The following is an 18,374-nucleotide window of genomic DNA, read 5'->3' as shown; positions in this document are numbered from 1 at the left end:
CCAAACAGACTTTGTTGTATCGGTGGGGGGAGGAAAGAAGACCACTGAGGGCCGGAACATCGCGGGGTGTGTGTGTGTGTGTGGAAGTGTGCGTGGGGGCCGTGCTTACAACTAGGCCCCCCCCACAATTGGAACCCCCCCCACCCCCCACATTTGCCTAGCCTGGGATAGCTGGAGCTACCAGGCTGAAGATTGTTTTCTTAATCACCCAATTAAAGATCGTTAGTAGTGTGTGCCTGGTGGCTCCAGCTACCCCAGGTGAAGACATCTTCTCCCCCCACCTGAAGACCACCCCAAAGACTTTTTGTTTTGCCATCTGGGGAGTGCACCCACCCACAGCTGCGAGGGGAGACCTGCCCTCGCAGTCCCCCCCCCCCTTCCCACCCCCCTCTCTCTTTCTCTGTTACACTGTTTCTCCCCTCTCTCTCTGAGAGCCCTTCCTTCCAAATTTAATTTAAAAAAAAAACCAATTAAGACAACTGAGCAGAGGGAGCAAGGCCCCTCCCCAATTGCCAACTAGGGGAGAGGTACCTCGTTAAGAGCTCCTCTGCTTCAGTCTTTTAGATAAGAGGCCTAATTAAGACCATTAAGGCCTGTGACTTTGGGGTGGGTGTAGCCCTTAAAGGGACCCCGTGATGGCGACCCCATCCACGCCGGTGGCAGGGCCAGCAAGGACGTATGCGCAGGCGGTGTCCACATCCACGGCACCTCCTGCGCCACCCGCTGCCCTGCCACCATTTAGATTAATTACTAAAAAACACGGGGTCAAGAGCTACACTCACCCCACAATGACCATCGAGGAGTGCGTGCGGGCGATGGCTGGGGTAGTCGGCCCCTCGGCCATTGTCGCAGCCTCCAAGATGTCTGGGAAGGCCGTGTTCTTCCTGGGGTCGGAGCGGGCGGTGTCCCTGGCCCTTGAAAAGGGGCTCACGGTGGGCGGGACGTTCCTGCCGGTGGACCCTCTCGAGGCCACCGCGCAGAGGGTCATCATTTCAAACGTCCCGCCCTTTGTTCCCGCTGAGCTCCTCCTCCCTCACCTACACCAACTGGGGGAGGTAAGGTCGGGGATCAACCCCATACCGCTCGGCCTCAGGGAGAACAGCCTGCGCCACGTGTTCTCCTTCCGCCGCCAGCTCTTTGTCCGGCTGGCGCGGGAGGAGACGACGGAGGGGAACTTTAATGTGGTGCACGAGGGGACTGCCTACCGCGTCTTTTGGACGTCGGACGGCGTGCGGTGCCATGCCTGCAGGGAGGTGGGGCACGTTCGCAAGAACTGCCCCGCCTCCAAGGCCGCCAAACCACCGAAGGCGGCCAAGGCTGGCGCCGCCGCCACCCCTCCCCCTAGTTGCGTCCGCGTGCCGGGAGCCATGGGTGCGCGGGCATCGTCGGAGGCCTTTGTTTTCAGGGCCTCCGGCGGGGGGGAGGGAGAGCGTCCGACCGGAAAGAAGGCGCGGAAGAAGGCAAAACATCTAGAGGCGGGTCCCCTCGGTGCGCCAGATAATTTGACCACCGCGCTCAGCCCAACCCAGTCATCGGCGAGCGCGTGGTGCCCCGAGCCCGTGCCCGAGCCCTTGAATAACACTACAGAGGGGCCCGGGCGTGGGAAAGGAAAGGAAAAGGGGGGGGCGGAGCGGGAGGCCTCGGCAGACATGGGGGTCTCCCTGCCTCCGCGCACCCCCAGGAACAAAAGGAGGCGCGGCTCCGATGAGGCGGAGGGGGAACAACATCCCTCCGCGGAGGAGTCGGTGCCCGCCGCGTGTCCCGCGTCCCCCACCAGCGCTCCCAAATTGCGCTGCAGGCGCGAAGAGTCTGTCCCCGGGGAGGGTGAGGCAGTCGAGGCTGCCCAGCCGCTGCCTCCTGGGGATGGAGTGGAAGATCTGCCTGTCGTGGGGGGCGTGGGGCCAGCGGAAGAATGCATTGCCGCCGGGCCGGGCGTCCCGGGGACTGAGGCGGGCGGGGCCGAAAAGGCCGAACCTGAGCCCGCCCAGCCAATACCCAACTTCCCCCGGGAGTCGCTCGACCCGGCAGAAACACGAACTGATTTTAATGAAACTGTAGATGCTGGGCCGGGGGGTGGCAGCGGGGAGGGGGAGGAACACCCACCCTCGCCTCTTACTTTGGAGCTGGAGCACTTGGGGAGCCTGGGGATCTCCTATGGCCGGGTCTCTCCTTGTTCTCCGGTTCCTGGGGCGGAGGGGGAACCCCTTCCGCTGTCATTTCCCGACCCAGCACCATTTTTAAAAGAGCCCAGTGGGGACTCCTCTGCCGACGATCCTGGGGGTGGGATCGGGGCAGTGCCAGGGCCGGTTGGAGCGGCCGGTTCATTTGCCGTACCTTGTGCGGTCGATGGGCTGGCTGCTGGCGGCCACCTCCCGGAGGAGGACGGGGACTCGGTGGGGGACGCGGGTGAAGACCTAGAGACCACCGCCAGTGAGGCGGTGGATCTGCTCGCGGCCGCCGCTGAGGCCCTCCTCATTCCTGCAAAGGAACTCCGGGACTTTTTGGCCCAGAGCCGGGGTCGCCGCGACCAAGCCTGACTGGCCCTGGAAAAATGGTCCGAGCCGGAGCTGATCAAGGGGTCCGTCCGCGCCGCCGTTAAAACCTTGACCGCGGGCGGGCCCTTGACAAAGGAGCAGCACCTTGAGCTGCGCGAGCTCGAGGGACTCCTCGCTGGGCTGCGGAGGGAGCGGAGTTCAACAAAAGACTCCGCTCCCTCCCCCACAATAGGTTAAGGTAGAGGTTGCACTATGCTTTTGCCATGAAGATAACCATAGCCAGCCTCAACATCAACGGCGGCAGAGGGGCACGCCGTAGATTTGACAATTTTTCGCTCCTGCGGGAGGGGAAATATGCGGTGTGCTTCCTGCAAGAAACCCACACCGTTCCGGGAGACGAAGCCACGTGGCTCCTGGAATGGCAAGGAGAGGTCCGCATGAGCCACCTCACCGCCATTTCTAGTGGGGTGGCCATCTTGCTGGGCCCGCATTTTCAGCCGGAGATCTTGGGGGTCGAGGAACCCGTGCCAGGCCGCTTGCTGCACGTAATGGTTCGCCTGGGGGACGTGCCGCTCCATCTCGTGAACGTGTACGCCCCTCATCCCGGCCCGCAGCAAACGCGCTTCTTTGAAGAGGTGTCCGCTCTTCTTGGCTCCGTCGACGTCGGCGACTGCATTGTCCTCGGGGGGGATTTTAACTGCACCCTCGAGGCGAGGGACCGCTCCGGTGCCCCGCAGTGCATGACGGCGATGGAGAAGTTGAGGGACCTGGTCGGGTCCTTCGACTTGGTGGACGTCTGGCGAAATCTCCACCCCGACTCCAGCGCCTTTACTTGGGTGAGGCCTGGAGTTGAATGGTCTAGAGTCGACCGCCTTTACGTGTCTCGGGCGTACGTTTCCTGCGTCCCGGCGGCCTCCATGCGGCCGGTGCCGTGTTCGGACCAACACCTGGTGTGGGCGGAGCTCGCTTCGCTCCGCGCGAGGACGGGGTCCGCGTACTGGCACTTTAACAACCGGCTGCTGGAGGACGTGCGGTTCCGGGACTCGTTCCGTCGATTCTGGTCCGACTGGAGAAGGAAGCAGGGGGGCTTCCCCTCCTTGAGGCTATGGTGGGACGTGGGCAAGGCTCACGTCCGCGTCTTCTGTCAAGAGTACGCGAGGGGGTCGACCAAGAGGCGGGCGGCCAGAGTCGGGCGCCTAGAAAAAGAGGTGCTCGACCTGGAAGGCCGTCTCGGTCAAGTCGTCCAGGACCCGGCCCTGCGGACGGTGTACGAAGCGAAGAAGGCCGCGCTGAAGGACCTGCAGCTCGTCGGGTCCCGAGGCGCGTTCGTGAGGTCGCGGATCCGGTTCCTGCGGGATCTGGACCGCGGCTCCCCCTTCTTCTACTCGCTGGAAAAAAGGCAGAGTGTCCGTAAGCAGCTCTTGACGCTGCTGGCCGACGACGGCTCTCTCGTCTCGGATCCGGAGGGCGTCAACAACAGGGTCTGTGAATATTACGGGGCTCTGTTCTCTCCGGATCCGTCCAGCGAGGAAGCGCGTAGAGTTTTGTGGGAGGACCTGCCGAAGGTCGGCCCGGAGGGCGCCGAAAATCTGGAAGCTCCGCTAAGCCTGGCGGAGCTGACCGGTGCCCTCGCCCGGCTCTCGAGGGGAAAATCCCCGGGGCTGGACGGGCTGACCGTGGAGTTCCACAGGGCGTTCTGGGACGTCCTGGGGAGCGACTACGCGCGGGTCCTGGGGGAAAGTCTGGCGACCGGGGAGATGCCCCTCTCTTGGCGCAGGGCAGTCATCGTCCTGCTGCCTAAGAAGGCGATCTCCGCCTCCTTAAGAACTGGCGCCCGGTCTCCCTCCTCAGCACGGACTACAAAATCTTCGCCAGGGCGATGTCTGCTCGCCTTGGTGCCGTGCTGGACCACATGATCCACCCCGATCAGTCTTATGCGGTCCCGGGCCGGACAATCCACGATAACATCCATCTGGTCCGGGACCTCATCCATTGTTCCCAGGAGGCTGGTCTGTCGGTCACCTTCCTATCCCTCGACCAAGAGAAGGCGTTCGACAGGGTGGATCACGACTATCTGCTCGGAACTCTGCGCGCTTTCGGGTTCGGGACGCATTTCGTCGCCCGGATCCGACTTTTGTACGCCGCCGCGGAGTGTCTGATTAAGGTTAACGGGTCCTTGACGGCGCCCCTTCGCTTTAGGAGAGGGGTGCGCCAGGGATGCCCCATGTCCGGCCAGTTATATGCTGTTTGCGTGGAGCCTTTCCTGCGCCTCTTGCGGACGAGGTTGACGGGACTGGCTCTGCAAGGGCCGGGCGTGGAGGTCGTCCTCTCGGCTTACGCCGATGACGTGCTCCTCGCGGTAGAGGATCCCGCTGACCTGCGGAGGATGCGTGAGTGCCAGGAGATTTACTCGGCCGCATCCTCCGCCAGGATCAACTGGGAGAAATGTTCCGGACTCCTGGTGGGTCAGTGGCGGGTGGACTCCCTGCCGGAGGAGCTCAGGCCTTTTGCCTGGAGCACGACCCATCTCCTCTATCTGTCCTACAGGGGTCGAGCGCTAGTCATAAACCAGCTGGTGGCCGCAATGCTGTGGTACCGGCTGGTCACTTTGACCCCTCCCCCTGCGTTTGTCGCCAAGATACAGAAGAAGCTGGTGGACTTCTTCTGGAACAACAGGAAGCACTGGGTCTCTGCCGCGGTCTTGAGTCTCCCGCTTGAGGAGGGCGGTCAGTCGTTGGTGTGCGTCAGCGCCCAGCTCGCGACTTTCCGTCTTCAGACCCTGCAGAGATACCTTTACGTCGAGCCCCCTCCTAGGTGGTGCGCTCTGGCGAGGTATTTCTTCCGCCAGCAGCTCGACCTCAATTATGACACGCAGCTCCTGTTTTGAACTTGGGGGGTGCCAGGACCGCCCTCCGGGAGCTGCCTGTCTTTTACAGGGAACTCATCAGGGTCTGGAACAAAGTCTCCACCAAGCGCAGCTCTCCGCCGGCTGGAGTGGCGGCCGTCCTGCAGGAACCGCTGCTCGGGAATCCGTACCTCCACGGCCGAGGCTTTATGTGGCGGTCGGAAGAGAGGGCTGTGGCTGGTGAGGTGACCAGGGTCAGGGACCTGCTCGATGGCGGAGGAGCGGGCTCGATGGCGCCAGACACGCTGGCGCGGCGCCTAAATTCTGCCAACGTCTGCCACGCGGCCGATGCCATCGAGTCGCTAAAAACAGCTCTGGGCCCTGACTCCGTTAGGTGCATCGAGGAGGCTCAAGCACGTGGGGAGATCCCGTCCGAACTGACCCCCGTCCGGACGGAATTCCTCACCGGCGCCAAACCCCGGAACCTCCCTCGGGGACCGGCGCCTCACAACTTGAGCCGCCTCGGGGAAATCCCCTCCGTGCCTTTCAGTTCCGCGCGGAGGGGTTTCCTGTACGGGCTGCTCCTGCACACCCTCAACTTTGCCATCCTCGCCGGCCGTCCGGACACGCCATGGCGTACCATCTTGCCGTCCGGAGGAGGCGTGTGTCCCCGATGGAGGGCACTCTACGCAGGGGTCCTCCCACTATTCATCGGGGACTTGGCCTGGAGGGTGGTGCACGGAGCAGTGCCGTGCAACAAATTTTTAAGCCGGTTCACGGACTCCCAGGCCGCCTGCAATTTCTGCGGTCTGGAGGAGTCCGTGTTCCATGTTTTTATGGAGTGCACAAGGTTGCAGCCCCTGTTCCACTATTTGAAGGGGCTGCTCCTGAAATTCTGGCTGCACTTCAGTCCCACTCTCCTGATCTTTGGGCACCCTGTGCGGAGGGGAGCGGGTAGGTCCGAAGGCCTCCTCGTAGGACTGCTCCTGGGCACGGCCAAGGGTGCCATCAGCCGGTCCAGGCAGCGGGCGGTCGAGGGGGTCGTTCAACCTGACTGCCTGCCTCTCTTCCGCTCTTACATCCGGTCCAGGGTGTCCTTGGAGATGGAGCACGCGGTGTCCACCGGTACGCTCGCGGCCTTCCGCGAGAGGTGGGCACCGGAGGGACTGGAGTGCATCATCACGCCCGGCAACCAAATTTTAATTTGATTTTACGTTTTAAAGTTTAATTTGTTTTAATTGCCGGTGCTTTTAGTGTCCCCCTCCCCTTTTATAGGGGGCACTGGGAAAATTTGATTTTAGCGCCCCAAAAAAAACCCCAAAAAAATAATTAAAAAAAAAAAAAAGAGGGGCCTTGAAAATGTCTGCTGTGTCACCCAGGTCGGGTGGCATGGTCTTAATGTTTTATGTTTTGCAGGTGAACTCCAAAAAGAGTTTCATGCACAAGGACCCCCAGGTCCCTCTGCACCGCAGCATATTGTAATTTCTCCCCATTCAAATAATATTCCCTTTTACTGTTTTTTTTCCCAAGGTGGATGACCTCACATTTTCCGACATTGTATTCCATCTGCCAAACCTTAGCCCATTTGCTTAACCTATCTAAATCTCTTTGCAGCCTCTCTGTGTCCTCTACACAACCCGCTTTCCCACTAATCTTTGTGTCATCTGCAAATTTTGTTACACTTCACTCTGTCCCCTCTTCCAGGTCATCTATGTATATTGTAAACAGTTGTGGTCCCAGCACCGATCCCTGTGGCACACCACCAACCACCGATTTCCAACCCGAAAAGGACCCATTTATCCAGACTCTCTGCTTTCTGTTCGCCAGCCAATTCTCGATCCATGCTAATACATTTCCTCTGACTCCGCGTACATTTATCTTCTGCAGTAACCTTTTGTGTGGCACCTTATCGAATGCCTTTTGAAAATCTAAATACACCACATCTATCGGTACATCTCTATCCGCCATGCTCGTTATATCCTCAAAGAATTCCAATAAATTAGTTAAACATCATTTCCCCTTCATGAATCCATGCTGCGTCTGCTTGATTGCACTATTCCTATCTAGATGTCCCGCTATTTCTTCCTTAATGACAGTTTCAAGCATTTTCTCCACTACAGATGTTAAACTAACCGGCCTATAGTTACCTGCCTTTTGTCTGCCCCCTTTTTTAAACAGAAGCGTTACATTAGCTGCTTTCCAATCCACTGGTACCTCCCCAGAATCCAGAGAATTTTGGTAGATTATAACGAACGCATCTGCTATAACTTCCGCCATCTCTTTTAATACCCTGGAATGCATTTCATCAGGACCAGGGGAATTGTCTACCTTGCGTCCCATTAGCCTGTCCAACACTAGCCCCCTAGTGATAGTGATTGTGTCAAGGTCCTCCCTTCCCACATTCCTGTGACCAGCAATTTTTGGCATGGTTTTTATGTCTTCCACTGTGAAGACCGAAGCAAAATAATTGTTTAAGGTCTCAGCTATTTCCACATTTCCCATTATTAAATCCCTCTTCTCATCTTCTAAGGGACCAACATTTACTTTTGTCACTCTTTTCCGTTTTATATATCTGTAAAAGCTTTTACTATCCATTTTTATGTTTTGCGCAAGTTTACCTTCGGTATCTATCTTTCCTTTCTTGCTTTCTCAGTCATTCTTTGCTGTCGTTTAAAATTTTCCCACTCTTCTATTTTCCCACTAATCTTGGCCACCTTGTACGCATTGGTTTTTAATTTGATACTCTCCTTTATTTCCTTGGTTATCCATGGCTGGTTATCCCTTCTCTTACCGCCCTTCTTTTTCACTGGAATATATTTTTGTTGAGCACTATGAAAGAGCTCCTTAAAAGTCCTCCACTGTTCCTCAATTGTGTCACTGTTTAGTCTGTGTTTCCAGTCTACTTTAGCCAACTCTGCCCTCATCCCACTGTAGTCCCCTTTGTTTAAGCATAGTATGCTCGTATGAGACACTACTTCCTCACCCTCAATCTGTATTACAAATTCAACCATACTGTGATCACTCATTCTGAGAGGATCTTTTACTAGGAGATCGTTTATTATTCCTGTCTCATTACCCAGGACCAGATCTAAGATAGCTTGCTCCCTTGTAGGTTCTCTAACATACTGTACTAAGACACAATCCCGTATGCATTCTATGAATTCCTCCTCCAAGATACCCCTTGCAATTTGATTTGACCAATCGATTATGTAGGTTAAAATCCCCCATGATTACTGCCGTTCCTTTTTCACATGCCTCCATTATTCCCTTGATTATTGCCCTCCCCACCGTGAAGTTATTATTTGGGGGCCTATAAACTACACCCACCATTGACTTTTTCCCCTTACTATCTCTAATCTCCACCCACAATGATTCAACATTTTGTTCATTAGAGCCAATATCGTCTCTCACAACTGCCCTGATATCATCCTTTATTAACAGAGCTACCCCACCTCCTTTCCCTTCTTGTCTATCTTTCTGAATCGTCAGATACCCCTGTATGTTTAATTCCCAGTCTTGGCCATCCTGCAACCACGTTTCTGTAATGGCCACCAAATCATACCCATTTGTAATGATTTGTGCCGTCAACTCATTTACTTTATTTCGAATGCTGCGCGCGTTTAGGTAGAGTGTTTTAATACTAGTTTTTAAACCATGATTTTTAGCTTTGACCCCTCCTGCAGCCCCTTTATATTCAGTGGCCCTTTTTGTTTTTTGCCTTGGGTTTCTCTGCCCTGTGGGGCAACAAGGCACAAAGGCCAAAACTAAGCCCGATTCACACAAAGCTGTGCACTTACACCAAAGAGCTCATACCAGTAACTGGCAGTGCAGCAGTGAAGGCATCGTACGATGCAACTGTGCACGATTTATCACTATTGATTTTACCAGGCCATGGCCCAATGCTGTTTGGCAGAAGCTGGCTCGTAAAGATCCGATGGAACTGGGACGACATCAAAGTACTGTCTTCAGTGGATGACGCCTCATGCGCCCAAGTGCTAAACAAATTACCATCGTTATTTGAGCCAGGCATCGGCAACTTCACATGCACCAAAGTGCAGATCCATCTAGTCCCTGATGCACGGCCCGTTCATTACAAGGCCCGAGCGGTTCCATATATGATGCGAGAGAAAGTCGAGATCGAGCTGGACATACTTCAACGAGAAGGAATCATATCGCCAGTCGAGTTCAACGAGTGGGCCAGTCCAATTGTTCTGGTGTTCAAAAGCGATGGGATGGTCAAAATCTGCGGAGACTACAAGGTAACGATCAACCGAGTCTCGTTACCGGACCAGTATCCACTACCCAAAGTGGATGACGTGTTTGCAACGCTAGCAGGGGGGAAGTCGTTCATCAAGCTGGATCTAATCTCTGCTTACATGACACAGGAGCTGGCTGAACCTTCAAAAAAATTGACATGCATCAACACGCACAGAGGACTGTTCATTATACCACAGATACCCTTTTGGGATTCGCTTGGCTGCGGCCATCTTCCAGAGGAACATGGAGAATCTGCTGAAATCCGTTCTGCGCACCATGGTGTTTCAAGATGACATCCTGATCATTGGTTGCAACACCACCGAATACTTGCACAACCTGGAAGAGGTTCTAAAGCGACTGGACAGAGTGGGACTCAGGCTGAAATGCGTGCTTTTCTGGCACCAGAGGTCGAATTTTTGGGGAGAAAGATTGCATCAGACCCACGGACTCCATGATGGGATTGAGCACTTTGCTGGAACCTTTGCATTTATTGCTACGCAAGGGTGATGACTGGGTTTGGGGTAAATCTCAAGAGACAACCTTTAATAAGGCCAGAAACCTGCTATGTTCTAACAAGTTACTTATATGACCCGTGTAAACGTTTAGTACTAGCTTGTGATGCATCTTCATACGGGGTCGCTTGTGTGTTACAGCAAGTCTATGTGTCAGGCAAACTGCAACCGGTTGCATATGTGTCCAGAAGTTTATCTAAGGCTGAAAGAGCCTACAGTATGGTTGAGAAAGAAGCATTAGCATGAGTATACGGGGTTAAGAAAATGCACCTATTTAGACTCCGGTTCAAGCTCGAAACCGACCACAAACCGCTCATTTCACTGTTCTCAGAAAGCAAAGGTATTAACACCAATACTTTGTCCCTCATCCAAAGATGGGCACTAACATTATCTGCATATGACTATGTAATCTGCCACAGACCAGGCATTGAGAACTGTGCTGATGCCCTCAGTTGGCTACCATTGCCCACCACCGGGGTGGAAATGGCGCAACCCGCAGACTTGCTTCTTGTAATAGATGTTTTTGCGAGCGAGGGGTCACACGTCATGGCTCACCAGATCAGGACCTGGACTAGCCAGGACCCTGTGCTATCACTAGTAAAAAGCTGCGTCCTTAATGCGAGCTGGACAGCTGTTCCCGGGGAATTGCAAGACGAATTTAAGCCGTTTTACCGACGCAAGGATGAAATGTCCATCCATTCGGATTGTCTTCTTTGGGGGAATTGCGTGGTTTTGCCAAAAAAAGGCAGGGAAAGGTTTATACATGACCTACACAGTACCCACCCAGGCATAGCCATGATGAAGGCTATCACCAGGTCGCACGTTTGGTGGGTCGGCATTGACTCAGAATTGGAGTCATGCATACACCAATGTAACACTTGCTCACAGTTGGGCAATGCACCAAGTGAGGCCCCACTGAGTCTGTGGTCATGGCCCTCCAAACCATGGTCCAGGGTCCACGTAGATTTTGCTGGCCCCTTTCTAGGAAAGATGATTTAAGTAGCAGTGGACGCTTACTCTAAATGGATTGAATGTATAACAATGTCATCATGTACGTCCACTACCACCATTGAAAGCCTCCAGGCCATGTTCGCCACCCATGGTTTGCCCGATGTCCTTGTTAGGACAATGGACCATGTTTCACCAGCTCGGAATTCAACGAGTTCATGACCCGCAATGGCATCAAGCATGTCAGGTCTGCCCCGTTTAAGCCCGCATCCAATGGTCAAGCGGAAAGGCAGTCCAAACTATCAAGCAGAGCTTGAAACGCATAACGGATGGTTCCCTGCAGACACGGTTATCTCGGGTCTGCTCAGCTACTGGACAGGACCCCACTCACTTACCGGGGTTCCCCCTGCAGAATTTTTAATGAAGAGAACACTCAAAACCAGGCTCTCCTTAATCCACCCGGATCTCAATGGTCATGTAGAAACCTGGCATCACCGGCAAAACACGTACCACGATTGTGCGGCTGTATCGCGTGACATTGAGGTTAATGACCCTGTGTTGTTCTTAATTACGGTCATGGTCCCAAATGGGTTGCTGGCACTGTTTTAGCCAAGAAGGGGAATAGAGTGTTTGTTGTTAAACTTTTGAATGGACAAACGTGCAGAAAGCATTTGGATCAGACCAAACTGCGATTCACTGACAACCAAGAACAGTTTGAAGAGGACATTATCATCATTGATCCACCAACACACACCCAACCAGCAACCGACCTCGCTGTCAACCGTGAGGATGAACTCACCATGCCCGACAGTCTGATCAGACCAGCCACGCTGCAGTGCAGCAATGATCCAATGAACTCACCCATGCCAGGGTTCGAACTTAGACGATCAACCAGAGAGCGAAGGGCTCCGGATCGCCTCAACTTGTAAATAACTTGTACCGAAGACTTTGGGGGGGAGTGATGTTATATATATAACTATGTAATACTTGTCACCAGAGGATGCGACTGTTGGAGTCTTAATACTCATCTGCACACACGTGCAGGGCCAGTATAAAAGGTTGGCTGCCAGGTTGCTCAGGCAATCTGGAGTTGTAATCAAGAAGACTAAGTTCACACTAAGTTTAGTTCACAGTACTCAGCCTCGTGGAGTTCTTCTATACACAGCACTCCCCCTGCCAGAAGACCACCTAAATAAAGACATGGGGCTAGAACCTCCACTTTTGTGGTTATTGCCCAAAATTTCCAGTGTGGGTCATAAAAAATGGTTTTCAGATCACCGGCTTCTTGCCCATTCTCAAACCACCTAGTCTCCAAGTTTGAAAATGGGCGTTACCGCGACCGATATAAAATGAGCGGTAGCGTTACATTTTTTTGACCTTCTGCCGTAAAGTGTGGCCGCGCTTAGCAACGGCATAGCAATGCTCGATTCCCGCGATTCTGGATGTCAAGGGTCACCATGACGTGCGCAGAAGAGGAGATAGAGAGAGAGGGAGCTCAGAGGGACTGACGGCGTGGCTGGGTGTGGTGTGGCTGCCTTGTGAGGAAGGAGGGAGACTTTAGAGCTTCACAGCAAGTAGGTGAACAAAAATAGGTGTTACCAGCCACATATTTGATCGCATTTGGCCTATAATGGAGAAAGAGGAGGAGGCATCACAGCACGCTGTGGAGACTGACGCCAGAGAAAGCAGTGAGGTGGGAGAGTACATTGGAGGTCGCAAAAGAGCCAGGCGGTTCTCAGACGAGGCAAATGCCTCCCTCCTGCAGGAGATCAAGCTACGCTAGGGTGATTTGACACAGGGAGAGGGTGGGAAGCCCACTCCAAAGGCCTACCAGAAAATATGCACCGAAATAGCAGAGGTGGTTTTGTCGGTGACCAACGAGGTGCGTGAGGGCAACCAATGCCGCAAACGATGGAAGGACCTTGTGGGATCCGCAAGAGTAAGTATTACATTGATTTACATGTACTTATGTATTTATATAATTTGATTTGTAACAGTCATGAGTGACTATCAGCAGATGTGAGGTCTTGCAGTTTTTACCGGGAATGTTTTACTCAAAACCTGCGGTCACGGTGTTCGTCTTTAGGTAAAGAATGATAATAATCATGATTACATCTGTCGGTTATGTGTTGTATCAGTGTCTGTGACAGTACCTAGCAATGATATCATGAAACGATCTCATGCCATGTCGTCCTGTCACCTTTTACAGAAGAAGCTGTCGACGATGAGGTCTGTGCAGAGGTGAACGAGTGGGGGGCCACCAGTCCCCAGCGACATCACAGAGATGGAGGAGCGAGTGCTCGCACCTGTGGGGAAGCACATCCAGACAGCCACGGATGCATCTGCAGACCTTGAAGTGATGCCACGTGAGTAAAGCTTACACAATTGCGTCATGTAAATTTTATAGATGCCATACCCACTCTAATCCGAACAATTAATTTTGATAGATGATTTCTAAAATTGTCATAGAAATTGCTGGCCATTGTAAATCATTGCAAAGCACAATGTGTTGATGGTCATGGAATGTGATGTCTGTGATGATCTTGATAGAAGTGGTGCTTTTGTCGTGCATATGCTGTGTGTAGCGCTGGAATCACCTTGTGACCCTAGCACCCACTTCTCCTCTAATAACCTCATTTGTATTTTGCAGCTCAGCCAGCAACGCGGCCCCAGGCAAGACCACAGAAGCCAGAAGGTGGGGGCGTGGGGCAGGACTCCGAAGACGATCCTACATCTGGTGCTGAGGAGCTATGATTCTCGTCCGTCAATCCGCTGGGTCTGTTCTCTACGGATGAGAGCACGGACTTCGAAGAACTTCCAGAAACCATTCCACCTCAAGGCTATCTGGCGGTCCTCCAGTCATTCCTGCCTCCACTCTGGAGGTACCGTCCCCAAGCACCTCTCCACAAGGCACCCCATTTGTCTCCAGGATGGCGCCAACCCCGCGGAGGCCTCGTGGACGCGATAGGTCTGTTCCCCGAGCACGACATGAGAGCGGAGCGGAGAGATAGTACAGTTGTCCAGGAAGATTGTAGACATTGGTGACCAGCTCATCGAAGCATTGGGGGGGCATATCCCAACAGCGGCCACCATGACCGAATACATTCCGCACATGGCGGAGTTCCTGGATGCAATAGCCAGGAACATTGCTGCCACAGGCCTCCCAGTGGTCCCCTAGCATGGCACTCCACCCCTAGGTTCCACACCACAACCGTGAATGACAGATGAGAGCAAGGACCAAGATCCTGCTTCTGCATCAGAGAATGTTGCCTCCTCGGCACCCCCCACCCCACCGCTCCTGTACTCGTGCAATGACCGCATCTGCCTTCATCCACACTAATGGGGCACTGCCTGAGGAGCTCTTCGGCCAGGTGCTGTGGGGCGAGGAGGGGAAGGGGTAGAGGTGGGAGAAGAAGGAGGGGGGAAGGTAGGTGAGGTGCATGTGCACAGGTGATGGCTGTGTTATATCTCCATCTGGGTGTATGTAATTTGTTGCAATGTATGGGCGCTCCTGCTTTGCCTTTGTATTCTGTGTTGCTGGACTTGTTGAACATGTGATTTATGTCAATGGTGGAAAAGGTGGGGTCTGGTTGGGGGTTGGGTGTTATAGGCTGTGATACTTATGATTTCAGGCCAATGTTGGTATTACCTTTTAGTTATTGAACATAATCATGTAGCGCATTGTCTCAGATAGCTGGACCATTACACACTGGTGATTTCTTACTATGAAAGGGTTAAATACAACTTAACATCAATCAACGTAAACTTTAACTGGCACCAAGGTGCTGGCACCATTGATGTCTGAGCTACACACACATAGCAGTGTGGCAGCATTGTCACTCACATCAGCGCTCTTTCAGGCAAATCTTTCAGATATCAGCTCCTCACATAAGAGTGGAATTTAACAAATGCTAGCCACAGCGCAGGCGTTCAGAAGGATGAGGGGTGATCTTATAGAAACATTTAAAATCATGAAAGGGATAGACAAGATAGAGGCAGAGAGGTTGTTTCCACTGTTAGGGGAGACTAGAACTAGGGGGCACAGCCTCAAAATACGGGGGAGCCAATTTAAAACCGAGTTGAGAAGGAATTTCTTCTCCCAGAGGGTTGTGAATCTGTGGAATTCTCTGCCCAAGGAAGCAGTTGAGGCTAGCTCATTGAATGTTTTCAAATCACAGATAGATAGATTTTTAACCAATAAGGGAATTAAGGGTTATGGGGAGCGGGCGGGTAAGTGGAGCTGAGTCCACGGCCAGATCAGCCATGATCTTTTCGAATGGCGGAGCAGGCTCGAGGGGCTAGATGGCCTACTCCTGTTCCTAATTCTTATGTTCTTATGTTCATTCCGGTTAGTTCCACTTTTTGTGGGCGGTTTTTTGAGCGAGCGATATTCTGGGTGATATGTGTGCGAGGTGATGAAATTGACGATGGTCGATCTCCATGGCCTCTAGTTTGGGTAAATATGCTCTTTACGACAAAAAACAGTGGGTGGGCGTTACTGTTGAATCTTGGCATTAATTCTGTGCGGAAAGTAACGCTGGGCAATATTATGGGTGTTGATTTTGCCCATTCTGCTGATTCCGCCCCAAAAAAGTGGGCGGGCAGCAATATTTTTTCCCAGCATTAAGCACATGGGGAAAGTAACGCTCGGCGATAAGTTTCTGAAAAATGCCCGCCAGTTTCCATTTTGTGCCAAAATGGGCGATTATAGAAACATAGAAACATAGGCCCCAAGTTTCCACATGATTTACTCCTGATTTTTAGGAGCAACTGGTGTAGAACGGAGCATCTTAGAAATCGGAATTCTCGTCATTTAGTTTGCTCCAGTTCTAGTCAGTTAGAACAGTTTCACTTTGGAACAGAATTTTTTTTTCAAAAGGGGGGTGTCCGGCCACTTACGCCTGTTTTCAAAGTTTCGTCAGTGAAAACTTACTCCAACCTAACTTAGAATGGAGTAAGTGAAGATTTTTGTACGCTCAAAAAAACCTTGTCTACACTTTAGAAAATCAGGCGTAGGTTACAAAGCAGGCGTAGGGAACGGGGGAGGGGGGTTTAAAGGGAAGTTTACAAACATTAAACACTTCAGTTTTACAAATAAAGAGCCATCATCAATAATAAATGATAAATACATCAATAAATCAACCAATAAATCAATCAAAAAAAATTAATAAGAAATAATTTTTTTTTAAATCAATAAATAAAACATTTTCCACTTACCGACTGCAGCACCGGGAGCCCTCCAACAGCATGCTGGGATGCCCCCCCCCCCCGCCCCCCCCCAGTGTGACTCTGTCAGTGTCTCTATCTCTCTGTCTGTCTGTGTGTTTCTCTCATTCTCTGTCTGTCAGTGTCTGTGTTTCTGACAGCGAGGGGAGGGGGAGGAGCGGGGTAGAGGGAAGGGGGAGAAGGGGGAGGGGAGAGAAGGGGATAAAGGGGAGAAGGGGAGAAAGGAGATGGGGGAAAGGAGATGGGGGGAAAGGAGATGGGGGGAAAGAAGATGGGGGGGGAAAGGAGATGGAGGGGGGGAAAGAAGATGGGGGGGAAAGGAGAAGGGGGGAAAGGGGAAGTGGGGGGAAAGGAGAAGGGGGAGGGAGGCTGAACGGGCTGGGCCCAAGACTTCGGGCAGGGCCCGTCCCCAGCATCAGATTTACAGGTAGGTGGCGTTGGGTCGAGTCGGGGGGGTGGGAGGGAGGTCGGTTCGGTTCGGGTCGGGGGGAGGGAGGGAAAGGGAGGTTAGGTCGGGAGGAGGGAAGTCAGGTCGGATCCAGTCCGGGGGGTGGGGAAGTGGGAGTCGGGTTGGATCCAGTCCGGGGGGCGGGGGGGGAAGCGGGAGTCGTCGGGTCCGGTCCGGGGGTAGGGGGGGGGAAGCGGGAGTCGGGTCGGGTTGGGTCCAGGGGCGGGGAGAGGAAGCGGGAGCCTGGTCGGGTCCGGAGGCGGGGGGGCAGGGGGGGGAAGCGGGAGTCGGGTCGGGTCCGGAGGCGGGGGGGCGGGGGGGGAAAGCGGGAGTCGGGTCCGGTCCGGAGGCGGGGGGGGGGGAAGCGGGAGTCGGGTCGGGTCCGTAGGCGGGCGGTGGGGGGGGGGGAGCGGGAGTCGGGTCCAGTCCGGGGGCGGGGGGGGGGGAAGCGGGAGTCGGGTCTGGTCCGTAGGCGGGTGGGGGGGGGGGGGGGAAGCAGGAGTCGGGTCCAGTCCGGGGCTGGGGGGGGGGGAAGCAGGAGTCGGGTCCGGTCCGGGGGCGGGGGGGGGGGGAAGCGGGAGTCGGGTCGGGTCCGTAGGCGGGCGGGGGGGGGGGGGGGGGGGAAGCGGGAGTCGGGTCCGGTCCGGGGGCGGGGGGGGGGGAAGCGGGAGTCGGGTCGGGTCCGTAGGCGGGTGGGGGGGGGAGGGGGATGCAGGAGTCGGGTCCAGTCCGGGGGTGGGGGGGGGGAAGCAGGAGTCGGGTCCGGTCCGGGGGCGGGGGGGGAAGCGGGAGTCGGGTCGGGTCCGTAGGCGGGCGGGGGGGGGGGGGGAAGCGGGAGTCGGGTCGGGTCCGTAGGCGGGTGGGGGGGGGGGGAAGCAGGAGTCGGGTCCAGTCCGGGGGTGGGGGGGGGGAAGCAGGAGTCGTGTCCGGTCCGGGGGTGGGGGGGGAGGGGAAGCGGGAGTTGAGTCGGGTCGGGAGGAAGCAGGAGCTGGCCGTGGGAGGAGCCTTATTCACGCAGCCCCAGTGAGGCCATTTGGCCAGGGCCAGCGCGCATGTGCAGAGGTCCCGACACTGCTTTCAGCGCAGGGACCTGGCTCCGCCCCCTACAGCTCCTGCTGCACCGCACTGAGGGCCAGAGGACCTGCAGGAAGGTGGAGAATCTGGAGGTTTTTTTTAGGCGCACTTTGTGGCGGGAAAAACGGGCGTCCAGGTCGGGATTGCGCCATTCTAGGCGCGGCTCAAAACTTGGGCCCATAGAAACTAGATGCAGGAGCAGGCCATTCGGCCCTTCTCAGCCTGCACCATCATTCAATATGATCATGGCTGATCATACAACTTCAGTACCCCACCCCTGCCTTCTCTCCATAATCCCCTGATCCCTTTAGCCGTAAGGGCCACATCTAACTCCCTTATGAATATGTCCAACGAACTGGACTCAACAACTTTCTGTGGCAGAGAATTCCACAGTTCACAACTCTCTGGGTGAAAAAGTTTCTCCTCATCTTGGTCCTATATGGCTTACTCCTTATCTTTAGACTGTGGCCCCTGGTTCTGGACTTCCCCAACATCGGGAACATTCTTCCTGCATCTAACCTGTCCAGTCCCATCAGAATTTTATAAGTTTCGATGAGATCCCCTCTCAT

The sequence above is a fragment of the Pristiophorus japonicus genome, chromosome 10 (genome assembly GCF_044704955.1).
Source record: "Pristiophorus japonicus isolate sPriJap1 chromosome 10, sPriJap1.hap1, whole genome shotgun sequence".
In the NCBI taxonomy this organism is placed as follows: domain Eukaryota; kingdom Metazoa; phylum Chordata; class Chondrichthyes; family Pristiophoridae; genus Pristiophorus; species Pristiophorus japonicus.
The sequence above is the reverse complement of the archived record's forward strand: the minus strand, read 5'-3'. Positions refer to the sequence as shown.